At 37.2% G+C, this 15,621-nt stretch overlaps 1 protein-coding gene and 1 non-coding gene across 4 annotated transcripts in view; both read left to right on the plus strand.

The window, feature by feature from the left end:
* Window positions 1–15,621, plus strand: part of Cacnb2 (calcium voltage-gated channel auxiliary subunit beta 2) — a 342,145-nt gene that overhangs the window by 104,397 nt on the left and 222,127 nt on the right. The gene's annotated exons all lie outside the window — the stretch shown is intronic.
* LOC113196045 (U6 spliceosomal RNA) lies at window positions 15,444–15,546 on the plus strand. Its single transcript, XR_003302501.2, has one exon. It is a non-coding gene; the product is annotated as a U6 spliceosomal RNA (small nuclear RNA).

Here is a 15,621-nt window from a genome sequence, read left to right on the forward strand (position 1 = left end):
TAGAGAAGTGGGGTTGACATGGAAGATTAGGGGCCAGTAAGGATTCTTCTCTGGATCCTAAGGAGAGAATGAGGATGCAATCAAGAATGGAAGCAAACCAGGAAGTGACAAGAAAATAAAAGCTGATCATAGATTGAGTGACAGGAGACTGAACTTGAGTGTTAGATGGAAAGGTCCAGAAATGAGAGAATTGGAGAAACATATGTCTTCTACACTGGGCTGCTATTTCTGTGTGTTTTTTTTATTTGTTTCAATTCCTAAATGTCTCATAGATTCATCCACTTCTCTTACTTTCCGCCTCGATTCCATAGATCAAGGTAACGTCATCTTTTATGTGGATAATCACAGCCATTTCTTAGCTATTCTCACTTCCTCTCCAGCCATCTTCCATCTGAGTCAACTCTACTGACAATGTGTATTTTAAAGGATACAAATCTGAACATGCTTCTTGGCTGCCTGAATAGAATCCCACTGCTCTTTGTATAAAGATCCTCAGCTCGTCCTCATGATGTGATCACCTGCCGCCCTAACCTCTTGTCGCCTCCCCTCCCCTTACTTTATCCCTCAGCAATCTCCCCTCCACTGCAAAGACCTTTGTGGATAATGTTTCTTCCACTAAGAATGGAGGCTCTGTTCCCTCCCCTGCCTCCTCTCTCCTGCATTTGGTTACCTCTGTGTCCCCCTTCAGACCTCAGCTGCTACAGCATTCCCCTAGAAATGCCTTTTCTGCCTCCTAATTCTGCAAGATGTCTGCCTGCTCAAAGCATCCTGACCTTTCATTCACAGAAGTTACCATCTGTAATGATATGTTGATGTGATTATTTTTATGATTATGCTGTTCCAACATACTGTGAAGGAAGAGGCCAGAGACCCCTTTCCTGAAAGAAATGCCACAAGACGCACCCACCCAAGCAGAGCTGTCTCCCGTGGGACACCTTCGGTTCCATTTCAGAAGGCTTCTCTAGATCTGTTTTTCTTTTTGGCATTTTAAAAACAAATTATTTTTAACTGATACATAATTAAAACATGAATTATTCAAAGTAATTTACCATATAAAGTTTCGATACAGGTATATGCCATGAAATGTTTAAATCATGTTAAATATATCTATCTTCAATGGTTATCATTTCTTTGTAGATAAAAAAATATTCCAAATCGCTTCTTCTGTCTCTTTGAAATCTATAGTGATTGTCATATTTAGTCACCCTCCTGTGCCACAGTGCACCAGAACTTCTTGCTCCTATCTGTAACTTAGTCCCCATGAATCTACCTTGTCCTGTCCCATCCTCTACTCTTCCAACCTTCAAGTAACCACCCTGGTATTTCAACATCTAGGAGCTTGACTCTTTTCTGCTCTTATTCTTTCTTATTAAAGAGTTTTCTTTTTCAGGAGGAACACTGTACCCTACTGTGTGCTTTCTCTCTCCTGGCTAACAGTAGTTGAAGAGACGAATTCTCAGACTTTGTAAGACTGCCCAGAAACAGAGCTCTTGGAGTTTTTGTTTTTAATACCTGTTCTTGACATCATGTATGTTGTCGTTATTTTTGTTCTTCTGTTTCACTGCCATTTCTCAAGACTTTACTTTTAAGGAACCATGAATTATAATTAAAAAACTAATTGAACAGCTCATTAGGTTTATCATTGAGCCACATGAACCAAGAAGCTGGTTTTACGGAATTTATTTGATGTGGCTATTTAGTAGGCATTTATCGCAGACAAGTGTGGAATTTCAAAAACCTTTAATTTCTCACTAAACTCTTGGCCAGTATTTTTATACCAATCTAGAGGAGATTTGTTTTTCCTACTTCTCAATAAAACAACAGGTATTTTCATATCGAAAAACTTCCGTAATTCGGAAAGCCCTGCTAGGTGAAGTCTAAGCCTCTGGCCGTGGTGTCCTGGGCTCTTCCTGGTCTCACCCGAGCTGGGGCTTCTTTCCCTTCCTCTCTTTGCTTTTCCTCACCACCCCACAGTCTTGGATTCTGTAAATGGCTCATTCTAGAAATAGTTCCATATACTTTTAAAGCCTGATTTTCTCTTCTTTAACTGAGATTAAAGTAAAAGTGACTTAAACAATTTGAGTTTTTTATTTTTTCCTCGTTCATGGTACTGTCTAAAGACAACCACCATGGGACTGATAAGGCAGTGCCCCCTCCGAGGGTCTTGGGCTGTTTGTGTCCTATTGTTCCATTTTCCTGAATCTCCAGCCATCTTCCAAAGTGGCTGGTCCAGTTCTCATCAGCTGGTCTATACTGAGGCCCGTGAGAAGGGGAAAGCGTGCTCTAGTCTCACTAAGGACACGAGGGGCGGGGGGGTTGGCATGTGCCATTTGTTTCATGACCAGAATATAGTCACATATCATCTGTGTTATTCTAACCTTGATTTTTAAAAACTAATTTAATAACCATCTTATTCTAACCTTGTTTTATTTTAAATTCTTTATTTCTATTCAGCCATCCATGTTGTGGAACCTGGGATATTTATGTTAGACCAACAACCATATTTCCATTATATTTCAGTTAAAATAATAGATATTGAGGGTATGACTAAATATTTTTTTGTACCCTCTATGTCATTCACTGCGCTAAGTGCTAAGCATATGCACAAGAATAAGGATTAAATCTGGTGGGGAGAACTAGGATTAGTTTGAAGACTTTGGCTATATCCCCATTGTCTGGATATACCATAAATATTTAATCCATATACATTCTTCTTGCATATTCTATCTGAACCTTCTATGTGTAATTATCCATGCATTTGCATTTAATGCCCTATTGCCTGAGACTCTTTCTTTCCCTGTTTTACCCTGGATGTGATTCTGCCATCCTGCAGGGGCTAGCTCAGATGTCCCTGCCTTTGCAGACTTCAACATTTCTTCCAGGTTACATAGGAACTGTTTCTTTGATGTTCCATTGCTCCCAAACACTGTTCTCCTTACACTGTTGTTTTATAAGAGCCTAGAGGCATAGGTGAACTGGGCTTTTTTTTTCTTTGCTATCCCCACACCTCAGTACAGTGCTGAGCAAATAGAAGGTGCTCAATAAAGATTTGCTGAATCCAATTAGTTAGTGCTCAGCATTCTTTCATAGATCTTTGAATGACAAGGTGGGTGGAATCTCCAATGAACTAGGGAATCTCTCTCCTATTATATTTAAAAATATCATGGTTAATGGAAAGTTAAGTGAATTCCAAATCAAATTCAGAATCAAGAGATACATTGTTTCCTTGGTGTTTTCATCTTATTCTAACCTTAGTTTTTTATTCTTTATTTCTATTCAGTTATTCTCTTAAATGAGTGAAGGGGCTTAAAAAATCTTGAACTTTTATCATATGTGTTCTTTTATTACTATATTTCTCACTGAAGTTTCTTTAAAAAAAAAAAAAAACAAACCCAAATCCTGTCTACTAGAAATATATAGTGTATGGTCCAGAAAACATTGAGTTTTCCCCAGGACTTAATTCAAAAGCCAATGTGCAGTATAATTCAGAAATTTTATTTTATCTTTCTTTGCTTTAGGTTTCTGACTTAATTATAAAAGTACTCTTATTTTCTCTCAGTAATCTATTATTTCCCTTTTGGGTCTTAAAACACATGGAGGATTGATTAGTATGTGATAAAGTTATAGAATTTTCAGACTGTAAATTATGTAAATTACAGACTACTAATTATACTATTGATCATATCACTGATAGACAAAACAACCATTTGGGACCTCCATTACTTTATTGGTCAAATAAGAGAACTGAACATTTTTTTTTCTGGCTCTAATAGTCTCTAAGAGTAATGATAACAATAATAATACAGAGCTGTTACTTTAAACTGTAGGTTTTTAAGAAAAGGCTGGCAAAATGTGGAGAATTAGCAGAATCTCACATTCCATGAACCTAAAGAGCAAAACGGTGGTTTATCTATGGCATGAGATAATTAATTTGCCTTCCTATGTGACAACAGTATATGAAGTGACTTGGGTGTGGGTGCAAATTTGGATCAATATCTGTGGCACACTGAAAGGTTGTATGAATCATTGCTTATTAGAATGGTTGATATCATCAAATTAATAGTTGAATCCCCAGTGCTTTAATGATTCATCTTTTTAGGTGTGACATGTATATGGTCCTTTAGGAAGAATGTTAAGATCAGCTCCAACTCTGAGAGCTGCCTTTAGGGAATGATATAAACAAGAGTTTACAAGTAGGATATTGACTTGTAAGCTCTCTGGCCCGGAAGGTAGCCTTATTTGGTTTATTGTGTCTAAATCATAGTATGTAATTAATTAATTAGATCTGACTCTGATCAAATTTGCTTACCAGAGTTATGTTTGTTTAACAGCCTTTAGTATATTAAAAAAAAAGAAAGAAAGAAAGAAAGAGTATTTGGCAGTGAGCACAGAAAAACTGCAGGCGGGGTGCTAGAGGGAGAAAGGTCCTGAGCCCACTCCATCAATCCTCCTTGTAATTCATGTGAAATACATACTGCAGGAAAAAGCATCTGACAAAATTGGAGGGTGGTTCTGTAGTCCTAGGAATCCACAGTGAATTAAAGTCTAGACTCGGTAATTTTTCAGGTAAGGGGAGGAGGGAGAACTAGCAAATCAGATATGCCCAAAATGTTACAGAGGTAACATGGAATCAAAGATGCTGTTGCCAGTTTGTGCATTGTGAGAAGGCAATAACAGCCGAGCAGCAGCAGGAGCAGCGCGTTCTCAGAGGCAGTCACATCAACAGCAGCAGGGGTAGGCCGCCTCCTTTCAGTGTACTGCAGGGTCGTGAAATGCAAGACTCTCTGATGTTTGAAAATCTCCCGAGTTGAGCATGGCTACTGTAAGAACGTTGCTAAGAAACTCTGCTGATTTGGACAGTCATGAGTATGTGTTAGCAATAGTTACTTTAGGAAAAGAGATACTACTTTTTGGAAATCAATAGGCAACCTGCCCCCTGAAGAAGAAGATCTCAAATTACCTGGTTGGGGTGGTGGTGGGAGATTAAAAAAAAAAAAAAAGACAAACAGGGAGAACAAAGTTTTGGCATGCCTGCAGAATGGTGGTTTCTGTAGAAACTACCTAACAGGCAGAAGCTAAGTGTTGATCAGCCCATGCCTCTTACCTGGGAGTAGAAGGTGGGAAGAAATGGACAGCGGCTGTGACGAGGAGACAAGGCACGGTGCAGCTTGGTGAAGCCACACGCTGACTGCGTTCTGCCCCCTCTTCATGCAGTGCTGCGGGCTGGTACATCGCCGGCGAGTACGGGTGTCCTATGTAAGTTTCTATTGCTGTAGAATCGTGGCTAGGAGCTGAAAATCTATTTGTGTCTGTCTGGTGCATGTTGCTTCTTTCGGATATTTTAATCCCTGTGCTGAACCAAACAGATTGATCGATCATTTTGTACCATGAGTTTTCAAGGCACCTGAGGTCTATGAGATTCTGAGATTTTTCCCAGAGATGTTATTGTCTATCTTTTGTGTCATGTTACTTTAATAAGGTTGGGGAATTCCTTGCACAGGATTTGGTTTGGAAAGTCCATTGTCTCAGATATCTGTATCAGTTCAAACCAGTTGATAGTCTCTTTTACCTAGAGTGGCTCTGTTTTCCTGTTTGAATTATGGCATGGGGGAAAATAATTCTCGAGATAAATACCATGGAGTTTGTCAAATTAAAGATAGCCACAGAGGCTCACGTTAAATCGTGTCTTGAGCAGCCTCAGAAAAAGAGTAGATGAGAATCGTTTGATGGATGAGAGAGCTGTTGCAGTAGCGCCAGCATTTACAACAGCTTTATCATGCTCTGACTATTTCACAGAAATAGCCCTTGTTCTGTGGACCTGCTGTGTTTTTGCAAAATGGCTGTCTGAGTATTAAATTCTATGAGGCAGACTCTCACACATACTGAAGTATCACTACTTCAAATGATTGGAGGCTAATTGAAATATGCCATGCTGTTCGCTAGCCGACAGGCTCCAGGGAAGCTTGATTTTCATATCCCTTTTGCAAGCAGTTACTTTATTTTCAGGGAGTGATGTGAAGGGGAGCAGGAGGGCTGATGCAGGCTGGCCAGACTGCAGTGTTGAATTGCTTGACACTGATTTGAGATTCCTGGCTGCAAAACAAATAGAAAATTGACAAAGAAAGCTAATCAATTCTTAAGGGTATAATGTAAAGAAATCTGTGACCTTGGGAAATTGGCCAGCAGAAGAGAGAGAAATGTGAGACTTCCAGGACAAACAAGGTCAAAATCTGATATTAGCCAAATAATAAAGTTGGAGACTGGGATTTGGAGGGGCACGGGAGGGATAATTACATTCCTATTAGATCTTAAAGATGAGATTCAATTTTATGAAATAATCAAAAGCCCCCAAAGCTCCCTTGGAGGTTTTTGTAATTGTTATATATTTGGAGCCATTTGTCTTTTGAATGCAACAGTTGAAGTGTCAGGAGTAAATGTAGTACTGAGGTAGCCAGCCAAGAGTCTTTACGACATCTGCAGGGGCAAATGATTTTTTTTTCCAATAGAAAAAAGTAATTGCTTTTTAATAAGATTTGCAAATAAGCACTAAAAACTTTTCAGTGAGTAAAATTGTCCACATAAAGAAAACCTTAAATTAAAAGTAACTTGAAATTTAAAATGTGTATATTATGGAATAATGAAAACTAAACATTCATAGCTTTATATATTTCTTTTTATTTATAGTGACTTAGAAAAATATCTATGGCTACCTATGCCTATTGTATAGAATATTTCTAAAATATGGCCTCAAAGCAATAATAGATACTGTTTTTGTCCTTTTTCTTATATCAAACATGTAAATAAATAAGAGGCAGTAGCATCTGCATTTTTTTGGAATCATGACTGTAAAGTACAGAGATTTGGTTCATCTGCTAATTTTCAAACTTTTTTACTATGTATTTTGGTTAAGGAACCATGAGAAATACAGCAGAAATCTATTTTGAAGTTAAGAGAAATTCATAGACCTCACTCACTAGAAATACATTTTCCTTTATTTTAGAGCCTCGTGTCTTAGGCATTCTAACTGGGAACCCACCTGCTGCTGTTTTGTCCTGTCTTCTCTGACAGCTTAGCATGTTGATTTCCGTTTTCTTTATAGATGGCCAACTCGGAGTCATAGATATGTGAAATTGGAAGCATATTTCATTCTCTTGGAGAAAAAGGAACCCACTATGTTTAAATCCATGAGTGAGACCCAATTTGCCTGCAGAGCTGTTGGAGATGGAGGCTCATCATTGATAACCAGGCCCACAGCAGGACAAAGGGTAGCCCAAACCCCAGTGTGGTGCTGTTGCTCAGGACCTTCTCACATTAGACTGTCCTGCTGTCCTTTCTCAAATCTGTTGTCAATTTAGGAGAATGATGAGGCATATCATATCAGTAATAAATTCCAACATTTATGCACATGTTTCTATTGCATATAATTATAGATAATATATATTACATATAAGATTAAATATAGTATATAAATCACACAATATATATATATATATATATATATATATATATATATATATATATATATACAGTCATTGCTACATAATTGCATTTCAGTCAATAATGGGCCACCCATACAACACAAGTCCCATAGGATTCATGTTAGTGATGTGGTGGTTTTTGTTTAAGTGTATCCTGATGTTCCCACAGTGACAAACTTGCCTCATGATGCAGTTCTCAGGCAGTATCCCTGTTGCTAAGTGCTGCATACCTCTGTGTGTATATCTCAATCCTCTAAGAGTTCTTCTACCTTGTTTTTAGTGTGACAGCTTTCTTAAGAATTCCTCCTACTCCAACATTGTCTTTCAGAAAGATATGTGGGTTTTAAAGAAAGTTATATGCATGTGCCATAGTTCTTCATTTCTAGGTTTTTACTTTTCAAAGCCTGTGTTTTATTAGGCTTCATTTCCTATTCTGTTTGCAGTTATCTTCATATTCAAAAATTGTTCTGTGAGTAGTGGACCCTCCCTGCAAACTGGAGCCCCTCTTTCTCCATATGACTCAGTTCATAAGACTCTTTTCAAAATAATTTTATTTTTCAGATCTAGTCTTCATTGTTTTGTTTACATCTTATAATTTTTCTTTTTGAACCCTGCTTTATATCTTAGGAGTAATTTCAATATTTACCTAAACTGTCTTATAGTATTTTAAATAACAGGAAAAGTTATCAGCTGAATAAATACTTAAATTTAAAAGGGTATATAAATGTGGCAAACTGTATGTCTGCTTCTGTAAAACACTTCTAAAGTTCTGACATTATTATGCTTTGGAGAGGGAAGATGGGTACTCTTTTTGCTAAACTTTTTATTGAAGTATGGTTGGTTCTTCATATCCATGGGGTCTACATTATGTGGATACAACCAAATGTGGATCAAAAATATTTGGAAATATATATATACACACACACATATCTGTAGTGAACAAAATTAGACCTTTTAAAAATCTTTATTCCCTGAAAAAGGCAACATTTATATAGCATTTACATTGTTTTAGATGTTCACTAGAGATGGTTTACAGTATATGGGAGTATCGCAGAAGTTATGTGCAAATACTGCATCATTTTATATAAATTTTGGTATCCATGAGAAAGTCTGTAAACAATACTCTGTGGGTACTGATAGATGACTGTACAGGTTGACTATTCCTTATCTGAAATTCTTGGGACCAGAAGAATTTCAGATTCTTGAGTTTTTTTGGATTTGAGAATATTTACCCATACCAGTTGAGCATCATCAAATCTGAAATGCTTTAAAATTAAATGTTTTGGGTGTTGAGTTAAAAGATCAGGGAAGTTCAGCCTGTACTACATACATATGGGAGCATGAGTGCAGAAATTTTAAGTATTGAACTTGAGGAAAGTTCACAGAGTAGACTCCTGTGTGATCAAGAAACCAAATATTATCAGATGGCTTATCTTTTCTTAAGACTCCAGTTGCCTCACTCTCCCCACCAGGATACTCATTCATCTGACCTCTAGCATCATGAATTCATTCTTCTATTTCTGAATTTTATATGAATAAACTCATGCAGACCATACTTTTTGCCCACCTTAGTCACTCATCCTTTTATTTATGCGATTCTGTGGTTGCACCTAAACAGTTGTTGCTTTCTCATTCTCATGGCTTTATAATATTATGTGATTAAACCATAATTCATCCTTTCTACTGTGATGGCCATTTGCATAGTTTCCAGTTTGGGGCAACAGCTATTGCTGTGAACAGTTGTGATGTATGAATTTTATGTAGGCTTTTCTGTACAATGTAGATATAGGATTGAATTTGCCAAGTCCTAGGACACAGTATACATACATTCAGTTTAAGTAGATACTGGTAAACAGCTTTCCAAGATGTTCAATTAATTTACATTCCCACCATCAGTGCCTCTTTGGACTTGGTATTATATCCTGTGTTTTGTCCAGTCTGGCAGGTATGTAGAAGCATCCCATGTGGTATCATTTGGCATTTCCCTGATAATTATGGAAGTACCTGTGAAAGCCTCTTGCTTCTTTTTCTATTAGGTTATTTGTCTTTTGAGGCAATTATGTTCAACATAAGAACTGACAAGTGGAAAAGCAACGTGCAATTAAAATAATAAAATGATGAAAGACAAAAGTGATACATACAGAGGTATAATTAGAATGCAGAATTGGACCTGACCTGGGTTTGAGTCTTGATGTTGTCATTTATTTACTGTGTAATAGTGGGAAGTTCTTTTCTCTTTTTCAGCCTGATCATGATTCTGTATAATCAGGTTAATAGTAAAACTTTGAAAGTTTATTTTGAGAGCCAAAATGAGATAGTTTGTCAGCACCTCCATATTGCCTGATGCATATATTCTCACGGAACTATGAGAGGAACTACAATGAGAAACTAATAAAGATGGAAGAAAGGAAAATGATAGGTAATTGCTCATGACTTTGTTGTTCCCTGTGTTAGTTGCTTAATACTAGTAATCTTGAAAAGCTTTGATAAATGAATTAGATAATGGGAAGTAAATGAGTCCATAAATGTGTTCCTAATCTCTCATAAGATCATACTTTCCTTAATGTGAGACCAGTTTTGAATTTTTAGAGCATCTAAATGTAGCAAGAACACCAAATATTCCTTTAGCGCATACAGCAGAAGCAGGTCAGTACTCTAGTTAAGTTCTCATTAGCACCATTGCCTGATGCACATTTACATAGGCTTTGAGAGTTTACAAAATAGTTTTTGCCCACTGTTTCACTTGACATTAAAGCAACCTTTAAACATAGTCAAGGCAAGTGAAAAATATCATGTTACAGAAAAGAAACCTTCAAATCAGGAAAATTAACTATTGTCAAAGGCCACAGAGTCTATGATAAGGATCAGAGAATCAAATTGAAACAATCTTATTCCACATACCAAGTTTTGTTCATCGTATTTCTAAGTTTAAATAATTGGATTATAATTAAATTTAATTATGAAAATTTTATAGTGCTTCCCAGTATAGAAATCAATCATCATTGAACTGAAGTACTGAAGTGCCAGTTGTTTGAGATTTCTGGTTAGTAGAGTTGCAGCTAGTATATTTTTTGAATTAGTTTTTTATTCATAAGTCATACTTTTTCCAAATTATAAAACTGTATATTCATATACTTTAAATAACTGACTTTTCCAGATACATCTTCAAATGTGCTTAAGAATGATATTTGATCTTTAAGACCAATGTTTTTTAAAGTCAAATTCATACACGAGAGGTTGTTGATTCTTCAGATTTGGAATTGCATGAGTTTTTAGTAGCATTTCACTTGAGCCATATTAAAAGTCTTAATTTGGCCCTTCAGATTTTTTATGTACCATAAAGATCTTAATGTACTTTTTTTAAAAAAAATATTTTTTTGTAGTTGTGGATGGACAGCATGCCTTTATCTTGTTTATTTTTCTATGTGGTGCAAAGGATCTAATCCTATGCTAGGCAAGCGCTCTGTAATTGAGCTGTCGCATCCCCACCTTTTTAAAATTCATACTTACCTCTCTAGGAGGTGAGAGAGTCCCTTGAGAAGATATATGCCTCCTTCAGAGCAGTACACCTCAGCTTCAGAAAGAGCTAACCTGAGTATCTAAATATTATATGATAGAAATACTACTTAATAATTTTTTTCAGAACTTTGAGTTTTGCTGGAGATTTAAGCTTCCCTATACAATAACATTTTATGAATAGACATTGAGGTAGATGAAATTCTTATAAACATCAAAGAAAACAGAGTAAGGAAGACGAGATTAAGTCAACACCTGGTGACTGCTGGGTGTGTGTAGAGAATGAGCTCATTGATGAATTTTTTGGGCATAAGACCCTCCAGGTGCCCGATAGATACCTTCTCAGCACATCCCTGGCCACCACCCATTGCTTTCCCTTCCCTAGGAGGTTTCATATGTGAATAACAGACCCTGAACAGAGGCCTAGACTTTGCACATTGGAGACCATTCAGCAGGCTCCTCCATCCCTCTGTGCCTAGATTTCCTTTCATGTGAAATGAGGACTATTAATAATTGACTTACAGATTTTCTAAGAATATTACTGTGTTCATCTGTGAAAACACTTGGCACATAATACATACTTAATTGTGAACGATTTTATTATGATTCCCACCCATCTCTGCATCAAAGCACTACTCTTGTGCTGAGTAACAGGAATCACTTTTAGAAGGATGCATTTATTGTTTTAAAGAGAGCTTTCGTGGGCTGGGGATGTAGCTCAGTAGTAGAGTACTTTCAAGTACAAGACCCTGGGTTCAATCCCCGGCTCCACCTAAAAAAAAGTAAAATAAAAAAGGAAAGTTTTGTGAAGTTCATTGAATTATGCAAAGTGCAGTAGTCGTCATCTGTTTCTTCATGAAGCAATTACTGAGCACCTGCTTTTTGCCCAGGGCTACTCTGAACATTAGAAATATAGCGAGTAGTTAGATTTCTCATCTCTGTTCTTGGAGGAGTCTAGTCCAGTGGTGGAGACGTAGGGTTTATAGAACATGAAAATGTTTTAACATAACTGAATTATCTGACAATAGGAGAAAATATTATAGTGTACATACCTATTGTAGTGAATACCTTATAGACATTAAAGAGAAAAAGCTAGATTTCTACAAACTGACAAATCCAAAGAAAGAAGAAAATACAAATTCTAACACACATTCTGCAGGAATCAAAATGAAGAATGATGTATGTAGTATAATCACATTTATTCTGCATGTGTTTATGTCTATATTAGTATTTGCGTAAGAGGACATCTAGAAAGCTATGTCAATATGTAGATAGCTCATGGAAACAGAATTATGAAAGAATTGGTGGAATTTTCCTTTTATATCACTAGATATTTCACAGGGAGTTCAGTTTATTTTTGTAATTTTATTTTTGTAATATTTAGTGTACTAATTGTACTTCATTATTAAATATAATATATTAATATAATTAAATATATTAAATAATTAATATGATCTAGTTAATAAATATTAACATTAAATATTGAATATTAGATGCCTTCACTTATCCCTCACTCTTTTCCAGAAAGGCTTATGAAATATAAGTTTGTATATATAAATAGATACTATTTTTTTATACTAAACATAAATTTTTAAATTTACATCAATATTATTATAGAATTAAAATACATATCTTAGCACATTAGAAAACACTTGACTAGAAATACATTAAGTGAAACCAACCCATTGGGGAATCTGTTGATTGAGAGGTTGGCATGTATATTGAAAAATAAAGAAGGGTAAGGCCTAGCTTATTCTGTAGTCCATCCTTCATGGGGTGTTACATACAAAGGAGTTTAACTGGGAGTGAGGTTCAAGTCCTGTGCTTTGCTTTGCTAAGAACCTGTGCCATGAAGCATGACCAAATCCTATTGTTTGTTTGCACTCTGACATGCCTTTGTTGTTATGTTTCCTGAGTAAATGAAGAAGGAGTCCCGGAGTATAGGAGATCTGAGCAGGTGAATGATGTTGATAATAGAGTTGCATTGATTGAAGCTGCCCACTAAGTCATCTTCCTTTGCTAAAGACACACAGGGCAACATAGTCCCCAAGTTGATGGCTCCTAGACCTATATATTCAGCTCAGATCTTTCTTCCACATTTCAGACCCATTTGAACATCGACAGGTATGTGAACATTTTTGTGTGGAAACTCCACAGATCAGCACACACGGCCTCTGCAAGACTGAGCCTTGTGATTTTGGTCTCCATCCTCCCCATTTCTGCTACCAGTACTTCTATCTGCTTCCACCTTACTGGTCTGGTTAAATATTATTATTGTTTCATTTGCTCAAGCCAGAAATGTCCCTCATTGTCCCTCCCCTTTAATTCAGGTCCTATCAAGGTAGAAAGAGCTCTGGGATGTTTGCTGTTTCAACCCTAGCCTGGGACCCAGTTATTTCCTTCCCAAGTTACCACAGCAACCCCCTGACTGGTATCCCTACATCCTAGTCTTCATTCTCCAACAATCCATTCTCCATTGTGAATGTAGCTGCTAATGAGGTTTTTCTCAAATGCAATCATGTTCTGTTTAAACCCCCAGTTGATTGCCAACTTCTGAGAATATAAGTAGATTCCCCCACATGCTACAAAAGTGTTCCTGATCAAGCATCTTTCACCCTAGCACCTTCTCACTGAGTTTCCAATGGCATTGACTGTCACATACTTTCTCCACATCCAGGGCTCTTTTTTGCCTCCATACCTCAGTAGAGGTTGTTGCTCAGAATTGGTTAGTTCTTTGCCTCTTTCCTAAAAGAGCACTCACTAGCTGGGCACAGTGGCACACAACTGTAATCCCCAGGACTCAGGAGGCTGAGACAGGAGGATCACATGTTTGAGGCCAGCCTCAGAAATTTAGTGAAACTTTGTCTCATAATTATAAAAACATAAAAAGGACTGGGAATATAGCTCAGAAGTAAAGCACCCCAAGGTTCAATCCCTTTAAGAAAACAAAACTAAACAAAAACCAGACTGTACCTTGTCCTTGTCATAATTCTCTCCTCTCTCTTTGAACTCTGAGTTTCCCCCATTCCTTCCTCATTGTTGTATCCTGTTGCCCTCTAAGAACATCTGGCCCGTGACACACTCTCAAGTCTTCTTGAGTAAATACAAAGCTAATGCTGGAAAAAATGTTATCAAATTCTTATTTTTCCACAACCACCCTTACATTCCCACTTGCTATGATTTGAAAAATTCATTTTATATTTAGGTACAATTCATCTTATACTGGGTACATAAATACATACACAACTTGCTGATGGTATCAAGTTAGGTTCCTTAGACTTGTCAACATGTATAGAGTAGAAAAAGAAATTTTGCTAGAGTTGCAAACTCTGTAATCAGTTCACTCTGTTAGGCTGTTTTTACTGCTCAGATTATAGCCTGTGTATTTCTCTTAAAAAATTTAAAGCAAAAACCAGTTTATTTACCCATAACAAGAAACCATTCAAGTACAGAAGGCATCTTGGTTCTGATTTGAATGATGAAATTCACTCAAAACCACAAACTAACTTTATTTAAAAACAGTGGTTACGAAGTAGATAAACATGTTTAAAAACAGAACCACATTTTGAAGTATCTCTAAGCATAGCCATTTAAAAATAAAAACACTGCTAGATGATTTATATAAACCCTTGAGTTAAGGCTTTAACAGCTACGCATATTAAAAAGCTGCCCTAACATCTTGGCCACGTATTGGACGGGCAGATCCTGATGTGTCATTCATCACGGCCCCCCCAGCCCATCCGCCTATCCAAGCTCAGGCAGGTAGCAGCCTTTTGTGTTTGGGGTTTACAGCCTTCAATTGCAGGATGACCTTTCTGCTGAATAGACCTGCTTTAGTTGAGCCGGACTCTTGTGTTTGTTCTCTTCCTTGGCATTACATTGAGATGACCGTCAGTTCCCTTCTGTCTGAATCATCACAAGGAGCTTCATGTTTTGTTCTTCCTTACACTTTGGTGCTGTGCCTATTGGCATCCTGCTCCCCACTACCAAAGGAATAAGCGATTTATGTCGTCTACTTGGATTTCCAGAAAACACACTTTAGAATAGAGAGAGGGAGGGGCGAGGCAACTTCTTTGAGCACTGGCTGAGGACCTGGGCCCCTCCCAGTTTCCTTCTCTCACCAGCTTTTTCTTTCTTCCTCTTATGTTTTCCCCCCTTCTCACTAATGGTCTCAGTGAGTCTGTAAAACCTGCCCACGTACCTCACTGGCTACTCTACCCCCCACCCCCCCTTGTCATGGCTGGATGAGTCATTCCCCCCCCTCTTTGGGGCCAATCCATAGTGAAATAAAGTGACAGTTATTCAGAGAGGTGGATTGCAATCTCTTGATGAGTGGGACACAGTCTCATTAGGAACAGAGACTTCTTAATGATTTTTCAAGGGTTGTGGTTAAGGAAGACAGAGCAGAATGTTGGGGAAAGGATAGTTTAAAAATCACCTAATTGCTGCTTGCTTGGGAAGCATGTGTACTAAAATCAGAATGGTGCAGAGAAAATTAGCATGGCCCCTGAGCAAGTATAACATGCAAATTCATGAAGAATTCTGTATTTTTATCACTGATTTTCAGTTATCAAGTTAAAAAAAAAATCTAATTTAAGATCTGGAATCTCTCCTTTCCCCTCCCCCT

This window comes from Urocitellus parryii, chromosome 9 (genome assembly GCF_045843805.1).
Source record: "Urocitellus parryii isolate mUroPar1 chromosome 9, mUroPar1.hap1, whole genome shotgun sequence".
NCBI lineage: Eukaryota > Metazoa > Chordata > Mammalia > Rodentia > Sciuridae > Urocitellus > Urocitellus parryii.